The 26,928-nt window shown below is 44.1% G+C and overlaps 2 long non-coding RNA genes across 2 annotated transcripts in view; one reads left to right on the plus strand and one right to left on the minus strand.

Annotated features, from left to right (window-relative positions):
- The window catches only part of LOC131813759 (uncharacterized), a 125,026-nt gene that overhangs the window by 65,959 nt on the left and 32,139 nt on the right, over positions 1-26,928 (plus strand). The gene's annotated exons all lie outside the window — the stretch shown is intronic.
- Positions 16,129-22,305, minus strand: LOC131813758 (uncharacterized). The gene is made up of 4 exons (XR_009346952.1): positions 21,887-22,305; positions 20,117-20,290; positions 19,018-19,563; positions 16,129-17,718 (listed from the first exon to the last, which is right to left on the minus strand). It is a non-coding gene; the product is annotated as an uncharacterized LOC131813758 (long non-coding RNA).

The following is a 26,928-nucleotide window of genomic DNA, read 5'->3' on the forward strand; positions in this document are numbered from 1 at the left end:
TGGGAGGGGCCTTGGGAAGGAGTCGCCAGCCTCAAAGCTCCATCTGGAACAGGGATGGCAGTTACAGGGCCTGTATTGTCCAAACTAAAGAGACACATGGAGACCACAGTTCCCAAACCCCTCAAAACCCCATTCCCGGAAGCGGTCTGGAGAACAGACAAGCTGAAGCTTTGAGGCTAACGGTAGAAAGTCCTAGCCAGGCAATGGATGTGGGCAATCGTGTGTGTGTGTGTGTGTGTGTGTGTGTGTATGTGTGTGTGCGCGTGCGCGCAGCAGGGCCTTGGAGCTCACCAGGAGCAAGAGAAGCTCTAGAGTGAGACTGTCTGGGTTTAAATCCTGACTCAGGCACTTACTTACCTGTGTAACCTAGTGGGAGTTTCTTAATCTCTCTATGCCTCAGTTTGCTCTTCTATAAAAAAAAGGATGAGAATATCTTATCTCAGGGTGTTCGTGAAAACACTTTGTAATAAGATAATTAGAGTAAGCACTCAAAAATACTCTCTCTCATAGTTATTAACATATTAATATAGTTATTATTTTTATGACAATTGACCACAATTGGACACCAATTTTCACTCATGATGACAAAAAATAAGGTAAATAAAAAATAAAGCAAAGTTCTCCCAGAATCAAGAAATTAGGACAAAAACTTTGAACAAGAGAGGATATTCAGATATAATAATCTTATGAAAAGATATTCAACATCAGTAATGTTCAGAGACACACAAATGAAAACCAGGTGGTTACACCACCACACACTTATCAAAATGGCACAACGAGGAAGACAAGTAATACTGAGTTTTGTTGTGATGGAAATGTAGATTAATAGAACCCCTTTGAAAATTATCTGTTGACAGCATCCCCTTAAGCTAAGCAATATGCACAACCGAGAAATGTCCATCTCAACCCAGCGCAGACTCAACAGATATCTGTGTGGTGTTCATCAGAAGATGCCTACGAGGGGCACCTGGCTGCCTCATTGGGTAGAGGGTGTGACTCTTGATCTTGGGATTGTAAATTCAAGCCCCACTTTGGGGTAGAGATTACTTAAGAATAAAATCTTTAAAAAAAAAAATGCACCAACGTAGTTCATAGCTTCATTATTTGCAAAAGCACCAAAGTGGAAACTGCCCAAGCATTCATCAACAGTAGAATAGATGAATAATCCCTCGTACACTCAGACAATGGAGTACCTGACAGCAAGGTGGATGGACGGACAAACTGCACTTAGTGCAAAGCTTTGAGTAAACTTCACAAAGATGATGCAGAGAAAAAGAAGCTAGAGACAGGGGCACCTGGGTGGCTCAGTGGGTTAAGCCTCTGCCTTCAGCTCAGGTCATGATCCTAGGGTCCTGGGATTGAGCCCCACATCGGGCTCTCTGCTCAGCGAGGGGCCTGCTCCCCTCCTCTCTCTCTGCCTGCCTCTGCCTACTTGTGATTTCTGTCTGTCAAATAAATAAATAAAATCTTAAAAAAATAAAGAAGCTAGAGACAAAGTGTACAAACCACGATTCCATTTATGGGAAGTTCAGGACGAGGCAACGGTGTTTAATATTAGGATTCTGGGTGTGAAAATCATGCCTTATGACTTGTAGTCAATTCCAGACCTAAGGGGCAGAGACTGGCTTGACCTTACATGGACTGGGCCTTGCACATGGATACTACTATGCTACTCCAGCTGGAGGCAGAGAGGTTCCTCTCAAGGGCAAGAGCTGAGCCAATGAAGAGCTACCATGTTTTCAACCCCCAGTTCACTCCCATGGACTTTTAGTTTATAATAGCCTTCCCAATTTACACTCTTTTTCCTTAAAGAGGCATGCCTCTCCTTTGTTCCCCAGACTTGCCTGTGCTTTTGCTGTAGCTTATTTGTGTCATCTTACAATTATCTTTTATTCCTGAATAAGCCCATCTCTTGCTGATAAGAGCAATTTTTATTTATTTTATTTTTATTTTGCGGTTTTTATTTTTAAGTTTACTATGGGTTATGTTTGGTGGGGGAAGGGAGTTGTGGCTAAAATAGTAGCTTCTGTGGGTGCTGCTCATTTTTTTTTTTAAGATTTTATTTATTTATTCAACAGACAGAGATCACAAGTAGGCAGAGAGGCAGTCAGAGAGAGAGAGAAAGGGAAGCAGGTTCCCTGCTGAGCAGAGAGCCCGATGCGGGGCTTGATCCCAATACCCTGGGATCATGACTTGAGCCGAAGGCAGAGGTTTTAACCCACTGAGCCACCCAGGCACCGCTCATGTTGTGTTTCTTGATCTGGTTTCATGAATGTGGATATCGAGATTTTGTGAGTTGTGTACTTCTCTATGTGTGCATTGTACTTGAATAAAACATTTAGGCTATGTATTGAAAGTCCCCACCAAGCTTGGAGCATTCTTCTTACACACAGCTTCATTCCAGGCTCCAGAAACAAAACCACTCCCTCTCTTTCCTTAAGTAAAAGGATCTTATGACCATGCCAGGGAATGAGGCCTCTAGGAGCACTGGTTTCTGGGACTGGCAAGTGAAGTTACTGCCTTGCTCATCGCTTTGTTCAGCCCAAAGCTGGGCACGAAGTGATGCTCAGTGACTCTCTCTGCATAGGGAGCTGAGTACAGATCCTCTGTCTTATAAATAGCCTTTGGGGAGGCACCTGGGGGGCTCGGTCCATTAAGCATCTGCCTTGGGCTCAGGTCATGATCCTGGGGTCCTGGGACGGAGTCCTGCCTCAGGCTCCCTGCTCAGTGGGTTGTCTACTTGTCCCTCTCCCTCTGCCCTTCGTCCTGCTCATGCTCTCTCATGTGCACTCACTCTCTCAAATAAATAAATAAAATCTTTTAAAAAAATAGCCATTGGGTTTTGTCTAGCTCTAGCGAGATATTTGGTCATTTATAATGATGTACCTCAGTCCGTGAGGATTAGCGCCCAGAGGTCTGTCATGGGGACAGACTCAATGTTTCTGTTCGTTCTGTATGAGACTGAAAAAGTCATTCATGTACTCATTCATAAAGCTTCGGTTGAAGCTTTGCTGTGTGCCATAGAGGCATGGCCATTGCCCTGGAGAAGTGTGCAGGGCAGCTGGAGGCGGGCAGGCTGCATTCTTGCCTACGTGATGAGCGACCAGCACTGGCCAGAACGGAGGCTGTGCTGAGGAAAGGTCACTTTGAGGCAGAGGCAGGTGTGGCGAGGGGACAGGGCAGATGAAAGGGGAGTCCAGGGTCCTTCCCAAGGAGAGTACTGGAAAGCACACGCAGGACTTGGCTGGAGAGAAAACAAAAGGCGAAAAGGCACCCCTGCTTGTTTTTGCTGACAGAGATGATTGACGTTGCGGGAGAGGAACAGACTTTAAATTGTCATTTCTGGGGCACCTGGCTGACTCAGTCGGTGGAGCATTGTGACCCTTGATCTTGGGATCATGAGTTTAAGACCCACTTTGGGCACAGCACTACTTTTAAAAAATTGTTATTTCTTTTAGCCCCTACAACAGCACCCTACCTACTGTGTGCTTCTCCGGGGACACGCCCTTTTTTCCTACGTGCCTGATTATACCTTTTTTTTCTTAAAGGTATATACACATTCTTGTGTCCTAGGGAGGATCCGGTTCAATAGCTTCAAATATCAAATATCAAGACTCTGGTGTTAGTGTGACGGGAGGGTGGAAGAAACAGGTGGTTCTGTGGAGTGCAATTCAAGGGACATGGGAAAATCCAGGCCACCTAAAGAAAGGTCCCAGTGGAGCCTGAAGTGCCACCATTCCCAGCTCATTCTGTTGTGCTGGGAGTTGTCTGTTCCCTCCTGTTTTCTATGTCAGTGACCCCCTGGAAGAGATGTTGGCTGAACGGGACAATGACTGTTGGAACTCTGCCAGCAAGACCTGGATATGTGACACACTCAGGGAGAACTGCATGAGGGGAAGGAGGTGCCAGTGTTGGGTGGGAAGGGCAGAAGCTGAGGCACAGTTTTGCTGAAGGACATCTCTGAACAGCCAAAGCTTGATATGCCAGATGAGTGTCACAGGCTGTAGCAACGGTTCTCAAAGTGGGATCCCTGAACCAGCAGCATTAGCCTCGGCTGGGAGCTAATTAGACATACACATCCTTTAAGGGGTGCCTGGGGGGCTCAGTGGTTAGACATCTGCCTTTGGCTCAGGTCATAGTCCCAGGGTCCTGGGATCGAGCCCCGCATCAGACTCCATGCTCTGCAGGAAGCCTGCTTCTTCCTCTCCCACTCCCCCTGCTTGTGTTCCCTCTCTCACTATCTCTTTCTCTGTCAAATACATAAATACAAAATCTCTAAAAACAACAACAACAACAACAAAAAACCCAACCAACATGTACATCCCCGTGTTCCAGCCCAGAGCCGCTCAATTAGAAAATGGTGAGTATGGCCCAGCAGTCTGTGCTTGAACACACCCTCCAGGTGATTTGGATACACGTCAGAGTTTGAGAACCTCTAAGTAAAGAGCCATCTTCTTGAACAAATTTTACTTTCTCCTCAACATCCTCTCTCCTTGGGAAAGAGACCAAAATAAAATGGCGGTTAATATGATATTGTATATTGGTGACACTGGGATTAAAATAAAAACTAAATAAATAAATTTAAAAGAGGGCTCCTGGGTGGTTCAGTTGGTTAAGTGATTGCCTTTAGCTCAGGTCATGATCTCGGGGTCCTGGGATGGAGTCCCATATCGGGGTCCCCCTGTTCTGTGGGGAGCCTGCTTCTCCCTCTTCCTCTGCCAGCCACTCCTCCTGCTTGTGCTCTCTCTCTGCCAAATAAATAAATAAAATCTTAAAAAAAATTTTTAAATAAAAAAAATACGTACTTACAACCTTCAAAAAAATCAAAAACCAAAAAACAACCTCAAAAAATTCCCCCCAAACCAAAATGATATTGGATTAAAGCTCATGAATTTGGGCTATTTTTCTGAGGATCTTTGCCCCTGCCCCACTCTAACAACACCCTTGTCACCCCAACACTGTAAGGGTCCAGGTTTTGAAAACACCACTGAATTAGATGTATAATTCCGGCTCTGCCACTTTCTGGCGGTCGGGACCTGAGCAAATTATCTAGCCTCTACAACCCTTGGTTTTACCATCTGTAAAAGGAGACTCATAGTAGGATCTACCTGACCAGGACTTTCCTGGTGGCTTGTGCTCTAACCTCAGTGAGTGCTCAGTAGGTGGGTCAGTTGGTTGTCCATCACATAACACCCCCAAACTTGAAGAAATTGGATTAGATCTCAAAGAAGTCAGCCTAGAGGCTTGTAATGGTGGGGGGAGTTGGGAGGCAGTGTAGAAGGCCAAATGGCAATACCGAACTGTATGTCTTCAGCTTCTGAAACATGAGTTATACTCTGCCAGGACCCTAAAGAATATGTAAAGAACAAGGAACTGTGAACCATGCAGTGAAGCTTTAAAGACTGGTGAGTCCCTTCTGCCCTGTCTGCCAGCATGAACTGTCCAGCACTAGCCGGCCTCGCCAGTCCTGGCGGGTCACCAGCTTGCAGGACTCGTTCACTGGCTGACAAAACACACTGGGCTGGCGCGCTTACAAACAACACTGCCTCTCTTTCCCTATGGTTACCCACCCACAGGATGATTTACAGTCACTCAGTTTGCATGTATAAAACTGACGATATTCCAGCTGATAAATATTGATATATGTGAAATTCAGCAGCCGCATGATAAAAGCCGCTGGCTCCCATGGCGACATCTGGCTGCAGTACAAAGACATCATCCGCTGCCCTTCACCCTATGGAATGCTGACTCTCCTTAGTATAATAAAGAGGGTTTAAGGTCCACAGGAATACAGCAATAGGGTGAAATTCAACCAGTGGATTCCACAGCGAGGTTAGATCTCAGGTAGAAACATTTGGAACCAAACTCATGAAGAAATACCCAGCAATGGGAGCCCCCTACAGCCCCATGTTTTTTAACATGGCAGGAGGCTGGTAACTTCGGTAATTGGGGACAGACATGGGTTGACCATGAAGCGGGCGGGCATTTTCACCTCCAGGTGGTCTACAAAAGCAGCAGCCCTGATTTCCTCACAGGAGAACATTCTCTGGGACAACAGTTACAGTGAGGGGATCAACAGTGCCTTTTATCTGCAGATTTCAAAGTTCTGGACATGAGTCAGTGTTTCCTAATACCTGGCAGAAGGTGATAGTGTTCACTTCTCCAGACAGGGAGCCGGCCGCGCACACTGGGCAATGGCGCCATGGGTCATGGAGTGACTAAGTGCTCACCTGTCCCTGAGTGTGTGTCCTGACTGTCCTCTGTCACTGGGGCGGTTGCCAGCATGGGGCAGGGAGCACCAGGGGAGGAAAACAGGGCTGGGAAGAAACAAAGCAGAGTTCTCTGGGCTTTATTCCCAAACTTGGTGCTGTGTCTGAATCGCCCATCAGGTATGTTAAAAATTCAGATTTCTGGTCAAACTGGTTTCTCTCTTCAAAAATTTTGATTCAGTGAGTCTGGGTTAAGGTGGGAACCAGAATTCTGTATGTTGACAAATTCCACAGGTGATCGTGATACACAACCGGATTTAGCTCTTAAGGGTCAATAGATAAGGGACTCCGGAAGGAAACCTGGAGCAGAGGGAACTTGGGGCCTCAGGGGTGGGGATTTGTCTCCACAGCTGCCACAAGCATACACTGTCCCTGGGTGCTTCACTTCCTCTCCATTCCTCAGAGGGGGTTGCAAGTGAACCCCAATTCCCTCAGCACAGGAGTTCTTAACTGCTTTGGGCCTTTGAGATGCTGATTTTTAAAAACTTCCCTGAAAAACATGCACTTGCCTGTACAATTTAGGCTATGATTTCAGGGGCATCTATAGGAGGCAGATTTAGCACCAGGGGAAGCAGACCACAATATTCAAAAACTTACCCTCTGGTGATTCACAGACCTGTACCCCTGGGGATAAAAATATATGTTTATTAAAAAAAAAACTTACCCTCAAACTAATAAAACCTGAAAAAAAATTAAAAATAATGTGCTGGTCTCTTCTAATCCTACTATACATAGTGCTTCTCAAGGCTGCGGGCCATTTCCAGTATTTGAGATTCCTAGTGTATTAAAGAATTCATAGGTTTAAACCCTATGTTTAGGGTTTACCTGGGACAGGTCTCCTTGACACTCACTACCAAGTTCCACCTCCTTGTACATTTTCTTTCTTTTTTTTTTTTTTTAAAGATTTTATTTATTTATTTGACAGACAGAGATCACAGGCAGGCAGAGAGAGAGAGAGAGAGGAGGAAGCAGGCTCCCCGCTGAGCAGAGAGCCCGATGCAGGGCTCGATCCCAGAACCCTGAGATCACAACCTGAGCCGAAGGCAGCGGCTTAACCCACTGAGCCACCCAGGTGCCCCTCTTTCTTTTTTTTTTTAGATTATTTATTTAATTATTTATTTGACAGAGATCACAAGTAGGCAGAGAGGCAGGCAGAGAGAGAGGAGGAAGCAGGCTTCCGTCTGAGCAGAGAGCCCGATGTGGGGCTCTATCCCAGGACCTGAGATCATGACCTGAGCTGAAGGCAGAGGCTTTAACCCAATGAGCCATCCAGGCGCGCCCCGTACATTGTCTTTCTGACCGCAGAGTCTGGAAAGCTGAAAACCCAGTCTGCTGTGCCCCTTGCAGCTGACTATAAATCAGGTTGCCTTCCATACACACGTGCATGTGACATGGAAGATGGAGGTGAGTGGGGGTCCCTGGGCCACTCCTGGAGACTTTCTGTAGTCAGGTGAGGCAGCTACAGGGGCACCGTTGTCGGTGTCCAGCCACCCATGTGCTGGGGGTTGGGAGGCATCTACAGCTCCTGCCTTCAGGGTCTCAGTTGTGGTGGTGTGTTCTAGGACTGGCAGAATCACTGGATGGATTAGAGGAGTGGGCTCTAGGCTGGGCATCCAAGAATGACTCCCAGACTTCCCTAAACAAGAAGGCCTTCCGGGGAAGCTGCTCCCTCTGCAATGGCCAGCAAGGTAAGGAAGGAAGGCGAGGAAGCAAGATTGTTGAGTTCATGGTGACCACCCAGGCATGAGAAAACTGTTGGCAAACACCATGAAGCTGGGGATAGGACATTGATCCCTGGTGATGAGCTTTTATCACATTCCTAGCACCCTAGCACAACACCATAGGAAATCCTTTTACATCATTGCATTTAGGTCAGTGTATGTTCAGGTGTTGAGCTCCTGGATCAAACGGTATGTCTACCTTGATGGATATCATAATTTAGTCTCCAAAAATGTTTTATTAACTCACATTGCCACCAACATTTTACCTCACTTTTGTTAACAGAGTGAAATAACCCAGGCCTGACTTTTAAAATATCCACCAGCATGGAAAAATAACGCCAGGGTGGTTACTGACTGATGACAGCAGAAGCTCAGCCAAGCAGGATGGACACATACCTCACCTGGCGGATGGGAGATCAGTTGGGTAGATTTTTATATGTTGAGTATTAGCTCTAGTGTAACCAGTCTTTTTAATCTTTAGCAATACGCAAGGAAATAAATGGTAGCTCATTCTTGCTCACTTACGTCCTTGGAGGGTCAGTGATATCAAGAACCTTTTTTTGTGGGACACCTGGGTGGCTCCATAATTAAATATCTGCCTTCGGCTCAGGTCATGATCCCAGGGTTTTGGGATCAAGCCCCAAGTAGGGCTCCCTGCTCAGCAGGAAGCCTGCTTCTCTCTCTCCCACTCCTCCTGCTTGTGTTCCCTCTCTTGCTGTCTCTCTCTGTCAAATAAATAAAATCTTTAAAAAAACAACAATACTTCTTTGGTTAGTTTTAAATTTCAGTTTTAAGCCTTCAATTTTAAAAAGTTATACAAAATAGAGGTGCCTGGCCGGCTCTGTCAGTTAAGCATCTGTGTTTGGCTCAGGTCACAATCCCAGGGTCCTGGGATGGAGCCCCACATAGGGCTCCCTGCTCCATGGGGAGCCTGCTTCTCCCTCTCCCTCCACCTGCCACTCCTCCTGGTTGTGCTCTCTTTGTCTCTCTGTCAAATTAATCAATCAGTCAATCAATCAATCTTAAAAAAAAAAAAAAAGTTATACAAAATATCCCAGAGTTAAGTTCAGCAGAACTGTTATAAAAGATTACTATAAGTCAAGCCTTATGCTAAGTTTTGGAGATAAAATAATAGTTTCTGTTCTTGAATTTATGGCATTGCAGAATAAGCCAGGCAAACGTGCACACACCAGTGCACATGTGTACACACACACACACACACACACACAGGTAATTTCAAAGCAAGGATCACCAGGATTTCCAGGACAAAATGAAATCATTGAGTACTTTTTAATACATATGTTGGGGAGGGAATATAGTGAGCATAAAATTATCAAAGAGAAAACAGCTATCATCTGGGCCAGTTTATAATGCCTGTAATTTAAAAATGGAAAAAATGGTTCCCACACTGTGCATAAATTCCTTATTCATTTTAATTGATAATGTTTTGGTAGGCATCATGATCATGAAAGTAAAATATTGTTATGTGATTTCTTTCCATGATAAATTTTGTGCAAGAAAATGTCACATAGAAAGATTGAGTAGATATAAGGAAGATTCCTTCTCTCTCCCCACCATGGTAATGTCAGTGTAAGCCTGCTAAAATAGCAACTATAAATAAAGTCTAGAGACACTTATCATAATATTCCAAATGTCTAGGATCACTCCTCATACCAAGAACCAGGAAAATCTCAATTTGCAAGAGGAAACACATTTGAAAAATGCCAATATGTACATTACCAATATGTACAAATTACCTGCCAAGGATTTAAAAACAATTATTATAAAAATTGCTTCAACATGCCATGATGAACATGCTTAAAACAAAACTGCAGAAAATCTCAGCGAAGAAATAGAAGACATAAAGGTGAAACCAACAAATAGATGTAAGGCAAGTCTTTGTATGAAGAACACTTGGGGTTAGGTTACCAAAAAAAAAAAAAAAAAAAATCCCTCTTCTGGCTTCCTATTTTTAAGTCTTTGGAGAGGAATTACACAGTCTCTTTAGTTAACTAGAGTTTCATGAATCTTACCATCAGAAACTCACTCCACTGAATCTAAATTCTGCTGACCTCGCCTTTGTGCACTGAGACAGCCACCAGTCACCCTCTTGATAGACAAACAGTACCTTTTTCTCCATTCCTCCAGATCTAGGGACCCAATCCCTTGCTTTTTTTCCAGCCCTGCTCTTGGTTCAGCTTGGAGGGTGATGCCGAGACTCATCATTTCAGGGTGCAGAGCAGCTACAGAGGGCATCAAGAGTCATGCAGTGGCTGGGCCTTTGTAGTTGCCTTGGCTGGGAAGTACAGTGCTCAGGACTAGAGTGCAGATGGGCCTTTGCATCCCCTTCAGGCTAGCGTGGTTGGGAGCCCTCTTTCCTGTGACTGTTTGCCAGGAATACTGAAGACTTTCAATATCTTAACAACTGATATATCCATATCAGTATGCTTGGCTGAATATCAGACTTGCCTCTAAGAAAGGATGATGATTTTGGTCTTGATTCTGGGAGTAATGGAGCCACAGAAGGGCTGTAAGCAGGGAATGACATGATTGGATTTGCATATCAGAGTTCACTGGGACTGTGGAGAGGAGAAAGAGGGGTCAGAATGGACTGGTCAACAATTAGGAGGCTATCTCCCTGGTCCAGGCAGGAGCGGATGGTCTGGATTGTGACAATCATTTGGGTTGCAGAGAATCCACTAAGTCATTGGTATTTCTGGGATTTCTGGTCTTCCCATTGGGGTAGACAGATTGTAGCTACATCAAGTCTGAAAGGAAACAATGAGAGAGGCCTAGGCTGGTGAAGATCAAAAGAAACAATTTTGGAGATACTGAGTTTAAGATGACTTGGAGGTATTAATGAGGCAGCTGGGTTATGTATCTTTGGAGCCCCAGAGAGCATTCTTGGCTGGAGTTATGACTTGGTGAGTCATTGATAAGAAGGAAAGAAACAAGGACATGGAGAGGATGAGATCAGTCAGGAGATGGTGGAGTGAGACTATGTGAGAACCCAGACTCCCAAGAATTCTAAAAGTTAAGGGGTGAGTAAAAAAGAGGGCAGGTCACAGAAAATTAAAAGTTTGAAAAAATTACAAATACCACAAATATAAAATCCAGAAAATACCATAGTATTTTAAATAATTTTTTGCCTGAAACACTTGTATAATACTTTTTGTCTATGGTTTTGGCTGTATGATCTTCATCTTATCAAATTTGTTGAGATATAATTTATGCACAATAAATTGTACCTCTTTAAAGGGAACTATATGATGAGTTTTGGGAGATGTACACACCCATGAAAATGTTGTCACAATGAACATTCAGAGCATTTCCATCACCCCAGAAATTTCATGTGCTTCTTTGCATCCATACCTCCTTCCACCCCTGGCAACTGATCGGGAATTTTATATTTATGGAATCACATGGAATGTGCTCTTTTTTACCTGGCTTCTTTCAGCATAATGATGTTGAGATTCATGTATGTTGTCACTTCTATTGGAGATTTGTTCCATTTCATTGCTGAGTGGTATTCTGTTGCATGGATGTACCGCAGTTTGTTTATATACTCCCCTATTGATGGACATCTGAGTTGTTTCCAATTTTGTGCTATAGTGAGCTCTTTAATCTTTCTCATATGTTTTCCTGTAGTTATTGAAATTATCATATTTTTCTCCTTTATTAATACAATGAATTATAGGGATTGGTTTTCTAATGTTAAGCCAACTCTGGATTCTTGAAATAAACCCTACTTTGTCACAGTGCATTCTACATAGTTATAATTATAGCTACAGTCATAAATAGATAATTAGATTTGATTTGCTAATATTTATTTAAAGGATTTTTTTGTACCTATGTTCATGATCATGAACGGTTTGCCATTTTCTTGCTTTGTAATGTCTTTATTAGTTTTTGTATCAGGAAATATTGGCCTTAAAAAGTAAGTTGGGATACATTCCCTCCCACCTCTGTATTTCAGAAAAGTTTGTATAAGATTCCTATTATTTCTTCTTTGTTTTCTAGAATTTACCAGCGAAACTATCTAGGCTTGAAGTTTTCTTTGTGCAAGGAGTTTTGAAAACAATTCAACTTATTTAATCAAGATAGGGTTATTTAGGTTCTCTATTTCATTTAGTATCAATTTGGGAAAGTTGTATTTTTCAAGAATTTCTTCAATTCATCTAAATACTGATTTTTTTTTATTAAGTTCATAATAGTCTCCTTTATTTTTGTTTTTCTCTTCAGATTGTGGATGATATTATTTTAATAACAGCTTATAGAAATAGAATTCACATATCATGAAGTTCATCCTTTTAAAGTGTGGAATTCAGGGGTGCCTGGGTGGCTCAGTTAGTTAAGCGGCTGCCTTTAGCTCAGGTCATGATCCCAGGGTCCTGGGATCGAGTCCCACATCGGGCTCCTAGGTTAGTAGGGAGCCTGCTCCTCCCTCCTCTCTGCCTGCCACTCCCCCTGCTTGTGCTCTCTCTGTTAAATAAATAAAATCTTTTTTAAAAAAAAGTGTAGAATTCAGTGGTTTTTAGTATATTTACAGAATTGTGCAACCATCAATCACCACTATCTAATTCCAAAACATTTCATCTCCTCCCAAAACTCCATGCCCATTAGCAGTCACTCTCCAGTCTTTCTTTCCCCCAGTCTCTGAGAACTACTAATCTACTTTCTTTAAAGTAGATATCTTTAAAGATATGCCTATTCTAGACACTTTAATCATAAATATGTGGCCTTTTGTGTCTGGCTTAGCATAATGTTTTCAAGGTTCTTCCATGTTGTGGCATGTATCATTACTTCATTCCTTTTTATGGCCCCATAACATTCTATTAGACAGATATACCACATTTTGTCTGTCTTCATTAGTTAGTGAATATTAGGGTTGTTTCCACTCTTTGACCATTTCCAAAAAATGCTGCTATGAACACTTTGAGTTTTGTGAAGATATATGTTTTCAGTTCTTTTGGATATGTACCCGGGAGTAGAATTCCTGGGCCATGTGATAACTCTATGTTTAACTTTTTGAAAATCATCCACACTGTTTTCCAAATAGCTACACTACTTTGCATTTCTACCAGCAATGTATAAGGGTTCCAGTTTCCCTACATCCTTGCCAACTTTTGTTATTATATGACTTTTTGATTGTAGCCTTCCAGATAGATATTTGATGATACGGTTTGCATTTTCCTGATGACTAATGACACGGAGCATCTTTTCACGAGCTTACTGCTCATTTATGTATCTTTTTCAAATCTTTGCTTATGTAAAATTTGGATTGTTTGTATTTTTCTTGCTGCATTGCAAAGGTTCTTTATATATTCTGAATAAAAGTTTCTTATCAAATATATAGTTTGCAAATATTTTCTCTTACTCTTTGGGTTGTGTTTTCAATTTCCTAGTGATGTCCTTTGAGACACAGATGTTTCTAATTTTGATGAAGACCAATTTTTTTCTTATCATTTGTGCTTTTGTGTCACATCTGAGAAGCCATTGCTAAGCTCACAAGGATTTACTTACATGTTTTAAGAGTTTTGTATTTTAACTCTATTTTGAGTTAATTTTTGTGGATGGTATGAAGTAAAGGCTTAAATATATTCTTTTGCAGATGGATATCTGGTTGTACCCCTTGTTGAGAAAGCTGTTTTTTCCCCATTAAATTGTCTGGGCACTGTTGTCAAACTTAATATTCTGTTAATTTTCTCAACTATATATTTTGTTTCTATCCTTATCTCTATTATTTCCTTTCTCCTAGTTAACTTTGGGTTTACTTTGCTCTTCTTTTTCTAGCTCCTTACGGTGGAACTTTAGGTCTCTGTTTTTAAAATTTTCTATTTTCCTAATATAAGAACTTAAAGCTATAACTTTCTTTTTAAGCACTATTTGCTTATATCCCACAAGTTTTAACTTTTTAATTTTTAATTTTTAAAATTTTTGACTTTTTAAAATTATTGTTTAGTTCAAAACACTTTCTGATTGTCCTGTGGTTTCTTCTTTGACCCATCGATTATTTATAAATGAATTGCATTTAATTCCCAAATACTTAGGGTCTTTCTAGGTATATTATTACAATTTCTAATTTAGTCTTGTTTCTTTTTTAAAAAACATTTTTAAAAAGATTTTATTTATTTATTTGAGAGAGAGAGTGAGAGCATGAAAGGGGAGAAGGTCAGAGGGAGAAGCAGACTCCTCGTGGAGCAGGGAGCCCCATGTGGGACTCAATCCTAGGACTCCAGGTTCAAGACCTGAGCCAAAGACAGTTGCTTAACCAACCGAGCCACCCAGGTGCCCAGTCTTGTTTTGATCAGAGAATATAGTCTGTATGATTTAAGTTCTCTTAAATTTATTGAGTTTTGTTATATGGTCCAAGATATGGTCTATCTCAACAAATTTGTATATTCGGTATTTTTCTGAAGTTGTGTAAAAATCAATTAAATAAAATTGTTCTGTAAAAATCAACTAAATAAAAGTGGTTAATAATGTTCTTCAGTTCATCTATTTTTTATTGACTTTATCAACTTGTGAGATATTCACATTCATATCCAACTATGATAGTTGGTTATTTCTTTGTTGACTTTTTCTTCAGGAATATTGAAGCTCCGTTATTAGGCATATACACACTTGGGATTATTCTGCCTTCTTGACGTATTGACCCCTTTGTCCTTAGGAAATACTTCTGTTTTTGGTAATATTGTTTTCTCAAGTTTCACTTTGATATTAATATAGCTACTGTAGCCTTTTTATGCTTACAGTTTGCATGGTATATCATTTTTTATCCACTTACTTATATTTAAAATGCATGTCTTACAGACCACATATATTTTAGGCTTGCTGTTATATACTTTCTGCTAATCTCTTTTATATTGGGATATCTACTTCATTGTTATTTTAAATAATAATTGATATGGTTGGATTTAGGTCTAGCATTTTATTATTTGATGTTTCTTTATTTATTTTACTTTGTGTTCTCTTAGTCCTGCCTACTTTTGGATTATTTTAAACATTTTTAAAATTTTTATTTTAATTTATTTATTAGCTTTATAGCCATATCTTTTCTTCATGGTTACCTTAGGAATGAAGATATACATCCTTATATTTTCACAGTTTAGAGTTACAATTGTACTACTACATGTAAAATGTAGAAACCAAGCAACTGTGTAGATCCATTAGTCTCAACATACATTATGAACTTTATAAAACTATGTTACAATTTTTGTTTTAAACAGTTATATATATTTTTATAGGAAGAAAAAGTGGTCCTTTATATTTACCATTTCTCATTGTCTTCATTTCTTCTTAAAGATCTAAATTTCCATTTGGTATCATTTCTTCTTAGCAGGAGAAAATTCCTTTAGCACTATGATAGTAGTGCATTTTTGTAGTTCTTTTAATTTGGAAAATGTCTTTTCCTTTAAAAGAACGAGATCATTTAAAAATTTTTATTTATTTTATATAGAGAGAGCATGTGTGAGCAGGGTGTGGGGAGGAGAGAGAGAAACGGACTCCCTGCTGAGCACAGAGCCTGATTTGGGGCTCAGTCTCACAACCCTGAGATCATAACCCCAGCCAAAATAAAGGGTTGGTTGCTCAACCAGCTGAGCCACCTATGTATCCCTAGACCATTTTTTAAAAAAGATTTTATTAATTTATATGACTGACAGAGATAACAAGTAGACAGGCAGGCAGAGAGAGAGGGGGAAGCAGGCTCCCTGCTTAGCAGAGAGCCTGATACAGGGCTCAATCCCAGGACCCAGGGATCATGACCTGAGCTGAAGGCAGAGGCTTTATTTAGCCCACTGAGCCACCCAGGCGCCCCTCCCTAGATCATTTTTAAAAAGATTTTATTTATTTATTTGAGAGAGAGAGGAAGAGGGACAGAGGGAGGGGAGAGATAATCTGAAGCAGACTCCGTGCTGAGTCAAAAGCCCGATGCAAGGCTCCATCCCACAACCTTGAGATCATGACCTGCGCCAAAACCAAGAGTCAGATGCACAACTGACTGACCCATGCAGGTGCTCTCCCCCATTGCCCCTGCCTGCCCCTAGGTCATTCTTATTTATTTTTAAGATTTTATTTATTTATTTGACAGAGAGAGACACAGTAAGAGAGGGAACACAAGAGGGGGAGTGGGAGAGGGAGAAACAGGCCTCCCACTGAGCAAAGAGCCAGATGTGGGGCAGGATCCCAGAACCCTGGGGTCATGACCCAGGATCATGACCTGATCAGGATGCTTAAGGACTGAGCCATGCAGATGCGTCCCCCAGATCATTTTTAAATAAGGTCTAACATGTTATTGATTCTTTCTAGTACATTTTTTCCAAGGCACAGATTTTTCTCTAGAACTGTATTTTGGGTCTTTTGAAATATGTATTTTCTTTTTTCTTTCTTTTTTTTTTTAAGATTGTATTTATTTGATAGAGATCACAAGTAGGCAGAGAGGCAGGCAGAGAGAGAGGAGGAAGCAGGCTCCCCGCTGAGCAGAGAGCCTATGTGGGACTCAACCCCAGGACCCTGGGATCATGACCTGAGCTAAAGGCAGAGGCTTTAACCCACTGAGCCACCCAGGTGCCCCGAAGTATGAATTTTCCATGTCTGTCCTTAAGTAGTCCATGCTCTCCTCCTCTTAAACATATTGAGTATAACTGTTTAAAGCTCAATAGTTGTCATAAATTTTTCATCTACTAAATCAGTCATATCTAGCTCTCTTTCCATTGAACGATTTTTGCTCTCATTATGGACTGCATTTTGCTGCTTTTATGCATAGTTCATAATTTTGGACTGGACGCCAGACATTGTGAAATTTACCTTCTCAAATGCCAGATAATTTCGTATTCCATTAAAAATTTCTGAGTGTTTTTTTTTCTTTCCAGGTTGCAGATAAGTTACTTAGAAATAGTTCTATTCTTTTGAAACTTGCTTTTAAGCTTTGCCAAGTAGCACAAGAGCAGACTAGAGTTTCCCTTTCCCCACCACTGAGGCAATGGCCTTCTGAGTTTGCACCCAATACCCCATGAATCGTGACGCTTTCCCACTCTGGCTGGCAAGGACACAAATGACTCCTGGCCCTGTGTGAGCTGACCGCCCTTTCCAGCAGCTCTTTCCCTGGCCTGGGGTGGCTTCCACATAGCCTTGAGCAGGTGACGCCACGGGGCCCTTCACAGGCCTCTGGATCACTCTCTGTGTAGCGCATTCCTTCCCAGCACTCTGCTCTGTGAATTCTACCCTCCTCTTCCTCCTCTTAACTCTGTCCCCTGAACTCAGGGAGACGGCTGAGCTGTCCAGGTTCTCCCTCCTGTGCTGCCTTCTAGAAACCACACAGGCACCACACTAGGACAGTCATAGAGCTTGTCTGATGTACTTCTTCTGTCCCTTGCTGCTTCTTGTCCAATGTCCAGAAATGGTCCTTTTGTATATTTCATTCAGTGCTTTGGTTTCCTAAAGGGTTAATCTAATCTCTTCATTGTTAATGGTTGAAAGTGGAATTCTTTGACCTTCATTTCTGAAGACTTGCATGCATGGAGGTGAAATTCTCGGTTGACAAATGTGTTGTTTTTCTCCAGCACTGTAAAGATGTTCCACTGTCTTCTGCCTCCACCATTTCTGAGGAGAATTTTGTGGACATTTGAATGATTGGTCTCCTCTGTGTAAGGTGTCATTTTTCTTTGCTGCTTTCAAGATTTTCTTTTTCTGAAGAACATGATTGTGACTGTGCGGTGGAGAAGGGTCTGGAGTGGAACGAGAGGAAATATTAGGGAGGTTAATGCTGTACCTTCCCAGGAGGTGACACTGGCCTAGACTACACGGGGGCCCATGGGGGTGGAAGATAAGGATAAAGCTAAATTATATTGCAGAAGTAGAGTTGACAGCACTTGGTGGAAGATTCAAGGCGAGGTGGGAAAGTGGGTGGTTGAGAAAAGCTCCTTGGTATCTAGAGTGGGAAGCAGGTAAATTTAGGATTATTGCTGTGGGAAAGGCTACTGTGGGAAGATAAGGAGTTCCATTGTGGAGCACGTTCACTGTGTGTGAGAGACACACAGATTGAGATACTAACTAGCTCAGGAGAGAAATGTGGTCTTCATATGCAACTCTGGGCATTGTCAGCTTGTAAATAGTATGTATGTGGGAGTTGGCAACAAATAACCCCATTCTTCCCCACTGAGTGTAGAACCAGCTGAGACAGAAACCCAGGAACTGGCAGATGGAGATTGAATGTCAGCATTAATACTGAAAAAGCTGAAGGGAAACCGTGGCTCTAGATCCGGGTCTGGATCAGCGGGATGACACACCCTGCTAACTTACCTGGCCCTGCACATTCGGTCACTGGCCCAGGCAGACAATAGTAGGGCTTTTCCCTCCACCCCTCATCTATGCAGAGGGCAGAAGGCAGGTGGGCAGATTTCAAAGACAGAGTGAGGGGCCAGGTGGGGCAAGCCCACTCTTCTCGAGGCCCAGCAGCAAGGAAAGGGAAGACGCTGGAGCAGGGCGTCCTCTGGAGAAGCTTTTCACCTGGAGACCAGAACAGTGGGGACTATGGGTTCCTGCGCCGGGTCTGTACAGTTAAAAGAGCAGGCAGGAAGACCCGAACTGAACCCCAGCCTCTGCCCAAGTCCAGAGGTTGGGCTGGGAAGGAAGGTCCTGTGAACGATATAGAGAAGGGACAAGCAGGGTCCAAACAAAGGAAGACATTTCAAGGCCAAGGTCGAGAAAGATGAGGGCTCCTCACTGTAGCCCAGGCTCATCGCTCCAGTAGGAATTTGGCAAAGAATCTCTCAAGCCACACGCTGGGCACACTTCTAACTTCCTCAATTATAGTAGTATGGAGAATTATTCACCTTGATCAATTCACTCTGAGTCTCGGGGGAAGATTTATAGGTTTATGGGCCCTAAAAATCACAGTACTCAGACTCCGTTTTCCTAATGCTGAATGGAAAAGTTTTCAAAAATGAATGGCTAGGCATGGAAGGCTGCAATCCTTCCTATGGCTTATCTTAGGGTCTAAATAAGGAAAAACAATCATAGATTACCTTGGCAATATACCATGCCTCCTCAAAGGCCTTTAATGAAAGCCCTCTTATTAGTCCTTTGGATTTCCTTGCACAGTGGGGGAAAGCAAGTCTTTCGATCTCATCCTAAAGGAAGAGGATTGAGAGCGAGAAGCCAAGGGCCTTTCCCCTAGGACTCTGGGTGTTCGGATGGCACCCACGCCTGGTGTATAATATGCAGGCCAGAAACTGTTCCCTGCAGCAAAGCACTGGAACAGAAGTGAGAGGACTTGTATCCAGCAGACCTGGCATGGCCGAGACCACATTTCCAGCTCTTGAAGGCAGGAGTTGTATTTCCTCATTCTTTTCATTTCTTCCAGTCGCTAGCACATCCCAAGAGGTCAAGATATATTTTCTTGCTGGTGAATGACACAGGCTGTCTCTGCATGTGTGGGAAGGGGATGGAAAAACCTGGATTTTATTCAGTTTAGAGAATTGGGAGTTCTCAAAGATGTGCACGGGAGTGACGCAGTCAGCTCAGATATGACCAGCATAGTTCAGGGCTGCTCTCTGTTTTAGGAAGGAAACCTAGAAGAAAAAGTAAAATGAACTGAAAGCGTGAATAGAGGTAAGAGCAGAATAAAACACTGGAGTCTGTTGCAGAATTGTCTGCCTTATGGTCTGCCTTGCTTAAAGACATGTATTTTGACCCAACCATCCATGAACTTACCCAACAGATTATTTATTGAGAACCTACTGTATGTGAGGCATTGTGCTAGGCATTCTGGCAGTTAGAGATGAATAAGATGCATTTTGTATCTTGAAAATGCCCTTGTTCAAGTGAAGATAATCTTGGAAATGTCCCTGACCAATTCACACTTTGGATGTTAGATGGAACCAAATAAAAATTTTATAGCAATTCAACAAGGCTTTTTGTGGATATAGACAAACTTGTGCTAAAATGTCTACGGAAAGGCTTAGGCCCTAGAATAGCTAAAACAATCTCAAAAACGAAAAGAAAGTGGGAGGAATCACTCCCTCATATTTAGCCTTACTATCTAGCTACAGTAATCAAGACAGTGTGATATTGATGGAGGGAAAGACCAATAACACAGAATAAAGAACCAAGAAATATACTCACACGATATAAATGATCTTTGACAAAGGCATAAAAGTAATTGGACATGCATATTAACTGACATGAGAGTCACGTTGGTGTACACGCAGAAGTCAACAATGCAGCATGGATGGCGTGACCCAGTTTTAGTAAACTGATGTAAGTTCTTGATATAAATATTGACATCAGTTTGAAAGTCTGGAAAAGTATACAGCAGAAATACACTGATCATCTCGAAGTGACAACATCCCAGGCAAGACAAATCCGTTTCCCCTCCTTTTCCTACGGTGATTGTGAACAAGGAGTAAAATGAAAGCTTGGTGCATACTGCTTTCCTCTGAGCTCCACACTGGAAACGGAGGGCGCCACGACCTTGGACAGGTCCCGGGTACTCTCTGGGCCTCCTGTTCCATCTATCTAACAGAGAAGGTGGTTTAATTTGGTGAGTTTGTCTCAGCTTTAATGTTCTTTGACTTCATGACTCTTGTTCCCAGTGGAGGTTCTTTTAGAGAGGGGGTGTGGGGATTTAAAGGTGCCTCACCAGTCTGTTTGAGCCTTTTCTGACATATGGAGTTGTTTCTCATTCCATCAATTTTTTGGGAAGAGAAATTTAAAGCATCTCACCGAAGATCTGGTGAAAAGGTACCTTTTCCCAAAAAGACATTTTTAAAAATAGTAATATTTTGCTTTTATTAACATGTTAAATAAAGGATATAGCATGGGGGCGCCTGGGTGGCTCAGTGGGTTAAGCCTCTGCTTTTGGCTCAGGTCATGATTCCAGGATCCTGGGATTGAGCCCTGCATCGGGCTCTCTGCTCAGCGGGGAGCCTGCTTCCTCCTCTCTCTCTGCCTGCCTCTCTGCCTACTTGTGATCTCCGTCAAAGAAATAAAATCTTAAAAAAAAAAAGATTTAGCATGGAATGAGTAACTACTATACTTGTCAAGTAGTCATAAATGCAAATAATATTACAAAATAATCTGCAACAACCATAATATGACATGAATATGTCTTTCATTTTTTAATTGAAGTATAATTAAACTACAATATCCTATTTTGTACATTATGATGATTTGACATACTTTACATTACAAAATGAGCCCCATGATAAATCTAGTTACCATACAAAGTTATTAGGATATTATTGGCTATATTCCCTATGGTGTTCATTACATTCCCATAATTTACTCATTTTATAAGTGGAAGTTTGTATCTCTTAATCCCCGTAATCTGCTTTGCAGCTACCACAATCCCTCCCCCACTTTGGTGACCACGAGTTTGTGGTTTTTTGTTTTTAAATTTTATTTATTTATTTGACAGAGAGAGATCACAAGTAGGCAGAAAGGCAGGCAGAGAGAGAGGAGGAAGCAGACTCCCCGCTGAGCAGAGAGCCCGATGCAGGGCTCAATCCCAGGATCCTGGAATCATGACCTGAGCCGAAGACAGAGGCTTTAACCCACTGAGCCACCCACGCGCCCCTGTTTCTTGCTTTATCTCTGAGTCTGTTTCTCTTTTGTTTGTTCATTTGTTGTGTGTTTTTTGATTCTACCTATAAGTGAGATCATACAGTATCTGCCTTTCTAGCTTACTTCATTTAGCACAGAAACCTCTAGGTCCAGCCAGAAAGACAAATTCTAACCTATACATAAAAAAAAAAAACCCCAGCCAACCAACCAACGAAACCACTAGCCACTGATATACCACACCCACAAGCCAAGCAAAAAAGAAACAAAAACCAACTACCCAAACACATTCCAGAGTCCTGCCCTTATCAGGAAGACTTGGAAAGGACCCACCTGCCACATAGGCACCTGATGAGCAACAACAGTAGCAGTAGGTAGCATTTTATCCATAGGGCCATCCAGCGTTTTCCCACACAGAAACAGCGAGACCACAGCGGAGCGCAGGAGGGCAGAAAGATGGATAGTCTTTGTTTTAGAAAGAGGCTGGCTCCCTGGGAGCTGAGCGGGTAACCCGGGCGCAGAGGCGTACCCCTGGACAGGCTCTCTAGCACCCTCTGCTGTGCAGTCGCCCCCCCCCCCCCACCGCTTTGGCCTGACGCTCCTCTCCTGGGACCCGGACTCCCCCGTGTCAGGTGTACCCCGCAGGCTGCTGGGTCGCCAGGGCCCACATTCCCACTCTCCTCAACGAAATGGCAGAAAGGCCTGCAATTTTCTAGGCCTTCAAAAAGCCTCCCAAATCTGCCCGCAGATACATGCTGTATTATCCGTTATCCTCCCCAGACAGGGGTGGGGTAGGGGTGGTCTTGTACAGCGATCCTTATGGCCCGCACTCCACATTAGGTCAGCAAAAGAGTTTTTTAGGAAATGTAAACATTGAATGTGTTTCTCACCTGTTCTTACACAGCACTCTCTAAAGGGAATCTTGTGGAGAATCACTGTGCCAGAGTCTTCTCTCCTGCCTGCCCCACTCTCCTCTGCAATGCCCACGTGCCCAGCAGTATTCCAGGGGGGGCACGTTAGCCTAGGAACTGTACGCCCTGCCCTCCTGCTGGATGTGTGGCAGCAGGCAAATCACGAAGCCTCTCTGCGCTAATCACAGCAACCTTCTAAAGCCCGTTCAGCTGAGCAGCTACTCCAGCCGGCCCCCGGGCTTGATGCTGGGGGTCCCCTAGTGAAGAAGACAGGTTACCTCCCTCACTCGCAGGAAACCTGCCACACAAGGAAGGGCCCTGACTGAAAACCAGCAAATACTCAAGTGGGTGTAAGTGTGTCTGTGGAAGGAGCACTACATACACAATAAGGAAGAATAATTGAGGTTGGGAGCTCACGGAAAGGGCAGGCGAGCTGAGCCTGAAAGAGAAGACTCAACCAGGTGGGAAAATGTTGGACAAAGATTCTGAAATGCAAAGGTGTTAGGAAGTGTAGGAGGGGTGACGTCACTGGGTCCTCAGGAGTAAGGGGGACTGGGCCCTCAAGGAAGCTGGGGAATTAGGCGGGGCACAGATAACAAGGCCTTGGAGGCCCAGCCCAGCTCAGCACTTGGATCAGATCCTCGAGTGCTGTAGAGAGCCATGGAATTCACTGGTCATCGTTGTTGCAGTCTGATCTAGGATCCCTGTGGCTGCAGAGGGGAGGCAGGCAGAAGTGAGAGCAAGGCCTCCTTGGGAGTTGATGGTGGACGGTGTCTTGGTTCTGGTGGGAACAGTGGAGTGGCAAGAAGTAGCCAGTTGCAGAGCACGTGCTGAAGGCTAGGCAGAAGGACACGCTAGCACTGAGGAAGAGGGAGACCTCTTGGATGGCACCCCGTCTCTGGCTGTGACACGCAGGGCTCAGGGGGGAGTGGTTCCCAAGAGTGGCTGTAGCTTATACTGAAGATGATGGACTGATGGACAGGAAGGTAGCCTGGTAGAGCCTGCGTGAGTTGGAAGCTGTGTCTTGAGTGGGCTGTTGGTACCCGTCCCAGGAGGGTTTCTCTTTGGGGAGGCACAATGATGCAAAGTTGTGAATGAATAGCTCTTCACAAGGGCATGTGTGGAGTGATACTGTTTTAATGTTTGGGATATGGGAGAAAGAAAACCAAGAATTGTCTTATAATGGGATGAGTTCACATTTTAAAGATCTTTAATTGTGAAGGTAAGGAAAACAGACACATGTAAATCTGGCCGGTGGGCTAAAGTGAAAACAGGACCTAGGAATATGACATAGGGCTGGGGGTTGGGGGGGGGGCAGGAGGAATGAAGGTTCCAGTCAAGTCAGGGATTGGTCTAGATTCTTTGCAGTCTTTTGAAACTGTAACCAAGGACACTCTCTCACACATTGACTTCAGTGTAGTGCCTTTATTATTCGGCTACTAGGATCCTGAAGTAAGAAGAACACCAGACACACTTGGGCTGTGACCTCTTGTCCTAGTTTTTGAGTAGTAATTGAAATGATCATGATAAGAGATGACCTTCATATGGTATAATTGCTCATTCTGATCGTGGTGAGGCCACCATGTATAGCATTGCTTCAAACAAGAGGAGAGGGCAGGAGTCAGGCCAGCCTGCAACCTGTCTGTCCCCAGCCCATCCCTGTGTGGCTGGAACCCTGCTGGGTCCGAGGCCGGTTCGCGTATTCTCTTTGGGCAGGTCGGGCTGCTGGGGCCTCTTTATGACAGATGCGTTCCGGATTTCTGCAGGAGCAGGCTGGCTCTTTGCCCCCCCGGATTCCTGCTCCAGGGGCCTGGGCAGCTCCTGGCTCCTCCCAGCTGGCTCCCAGCAGGGGGGACACTTGCTAGCTATGGCGGCCACCCACTGGCAGGGGGCGCTGCTACTTCACAGTTCCAAAAGCAGCCTCATTCTGCAGCCATCATGGCAGGGTTCCGGCTTGGTGAGTTTCCTTAGTGCCCTGGAGAGGAGCTTCCGGGAGCCTGCAAACGCATGGCAAAACTACCAAGGCCTGCAGCGTGCTGGCGCTCCTGGGAGGCCCTTAGGGAGCCCGGCGCTGGGCTTTCTCCAGCAGGGCCGACTGCAGGGGCAAGCGCTTCACCCCCCTTCCCAGCCATCAGCACTAAAGCGCCTGTTTAAGAAAATGCATGGATTTTTATTTGGTTTTATACCACGTTTCCGCTTTGGCTCATTGCTTACATACTGCAAATCAAGCCAGTAGACTTCCACTCCCCAAAGTACCGTCTTTCTGGTAACCATCTTTGCATATAATCTAGAGCATGGGGCCCCATCACTGTCTTTGGGGAGCAGTGCCTGCTTTAGACAACTGCTTGTTGTAGAAGGGTGTGCAGAATGTCTGAGCGAGGAGGGGATGGTTAAAACGGTAGGTGTGGGACAGTCTTCCCATCTAGGGGCCGCAGCGCCCAGGCTCAACCTCCTTACTGAGCGCTTGGAGCTTGAAGGCAAATTTTCTTTATTCTTTCCGGCCCCCCTTAGAACTTTCAGCAAGGGCATGGCCAGCCTGGCAACATTGGTGTGGGGCGTGGGGACGGGGTCCAGGGTTAGTGTGTGTGTGGGGGGGTGCATTTTCAGGGAACTAGAGATGACAAGGTGAGGTCATGCCAGGGTGAGGTCCATTACCGCCGTCGACCATGCTAGTGGTGCTCTCCTCTACCCTTCCTGGAAGTGAGGGACCAGAGGCCTTCCTTTCCCTTTCCTCCCTCTCTCCTGGGGTGTGAGACATGCTTAATAAATACAGCAGGAAACTCCAGGTTAGCCTGTCCTGTAGTGACCTCAGCATGGCGGACACACGGGCCTCTCCCTCTGGGGAAAATCCTGCTGTCACCTAAGGCAGTCCAGGACAGTCCCCACGCCAGGAAGGCTGGGGTCCCACGGAATGCTGCAAAAAGTGAATCCAAAGTGGGACCAAGTGACCTCTGCCCATTTGCACCCACTATGGCCCCCGCAAGGGCTTCACTCTGCACTCTCTCTCAGCCAAGCCTTGGTGTGTGAGCGAAGAGACATGGCCGAGGCTGGGATGCCTTGCACCTCTCCACCTAATTGAGAACACTGAATGGCTTTCTCCTTTTTTCTCCCTTCTCCTTCAATAGCGTCCAACAATTTAGCAAGCTCACCAAGCTGTGTCCTGCTTCATGACTAATTCACATATTTAAATGGGATCGGTCAAAGCCGGACTATTTGATGCCAGCCAAGCGCATTTATCAGGTCAAACTGCTCACAAAGGCTGGAGGCCAGCGTGGGTATGGGAGTGTGTATGGAGTGAATGTGTGGGATATTTATTTATTTTTAGTCTCAAATTTCAAAAGCAAGGGACCACATCAGAGGCCACTATTGCTCCCAGGGTACCCTCCCAGAGCCTGGCTTGCTTTTGGCCCATCCCTCTCTCCCTCCCCGCCCCCAGCCCGGAGCTGTGCGTCTGTGATGGGGCTTCAGAGAATGAATCTACTCAATTACAGCCCTTTTCACGTGACTGAGCAGTTTCAAAGATGCCACATTTTATTATTTGGTGACCCCTGACATTGCAGGTGCAGATTTAATGGTGGAAAAGTTGAAATTAGCCAAAGTGAACTTTTTTCCCTCCAGTCCCAGCATGGAGAGATGTTCCAGCCTGTTCCAGCTGGAGCTGCCCTAACTTTGCTGAAGTTATCAAAGTGCCAGCCTTCGCCTAGAGCCAACCATAGCCCCTCCCCAGCCCCCAGCTGGATGGATTCCAGAGCCAGGGGAGTGAAGAGTTAAACACAGAGGTACTGGCTATAATCCCCTTTGTCGAGGGAAGCTCAGTCTCCCTGTTCCCTTTTGGGGTGTCTTGACATCAGTCATAGCGTTGGACCCAAGGATTGCGTCATGTTCAAGTAAAATGAGCAAACCTAAGTTCATGGCTTCCAGGCTGATAAATGTTGCCGCTACAAGGTCATGATTGATCAGCGCACACTGTCGGGATGGATTTCGTGACTGGATGGCTCTTCACAATCAACACCCCTAACCAGTGACCCATGCATGTCCAAGTTTGGGTTGCGCCAGCCGAGCTGCCTCTGCTCTCCCAGCTCAGCCTTTTCAAGCCAACCCATGGCTTGTTTCCCTGGGTCTATTCTGCATCTTTCACTGGAGTCCAGGGAAATAAAGGGCATCTTTTTGTGTACATCAAAACGAAGAGTAAACAGTTTTGCATCACCAGGCCTGAGTACCTTTGATGCTGGATTACATTTATGAGCTGAGACATGGCATACTTCAAAGGAAACCATTCATTCAAGCGACAAGCCAGAGCAAGCCAGAGGCAGGGCAAAGACATAGGTCCCTTTCATAAATTCTTTTATTTTTCTTTACCAGAAATTTCAGGGATCAGTTCGGTTGTACCACATGTGCCTATACACTCCAAAAAACCACCATGACCACTCAGGAAATAAAATGTTAAGGGGGAGGGGGTGTGAT

The sequence above is a fragment of the Mustela lutreola genome, chromosome 13, assembly GCF_030435805.1.
Source record: "Mustela lutreola isolate mMusLut2 chromosome 13, mMusLut2.pri, whole genome shotgun sequence".
Lineage (NCBI taxonomy): Eukaryota > Metazoa > Chordata > Mammalia > Carnivora > Mustelidae > Mustela > Mustela lutreola.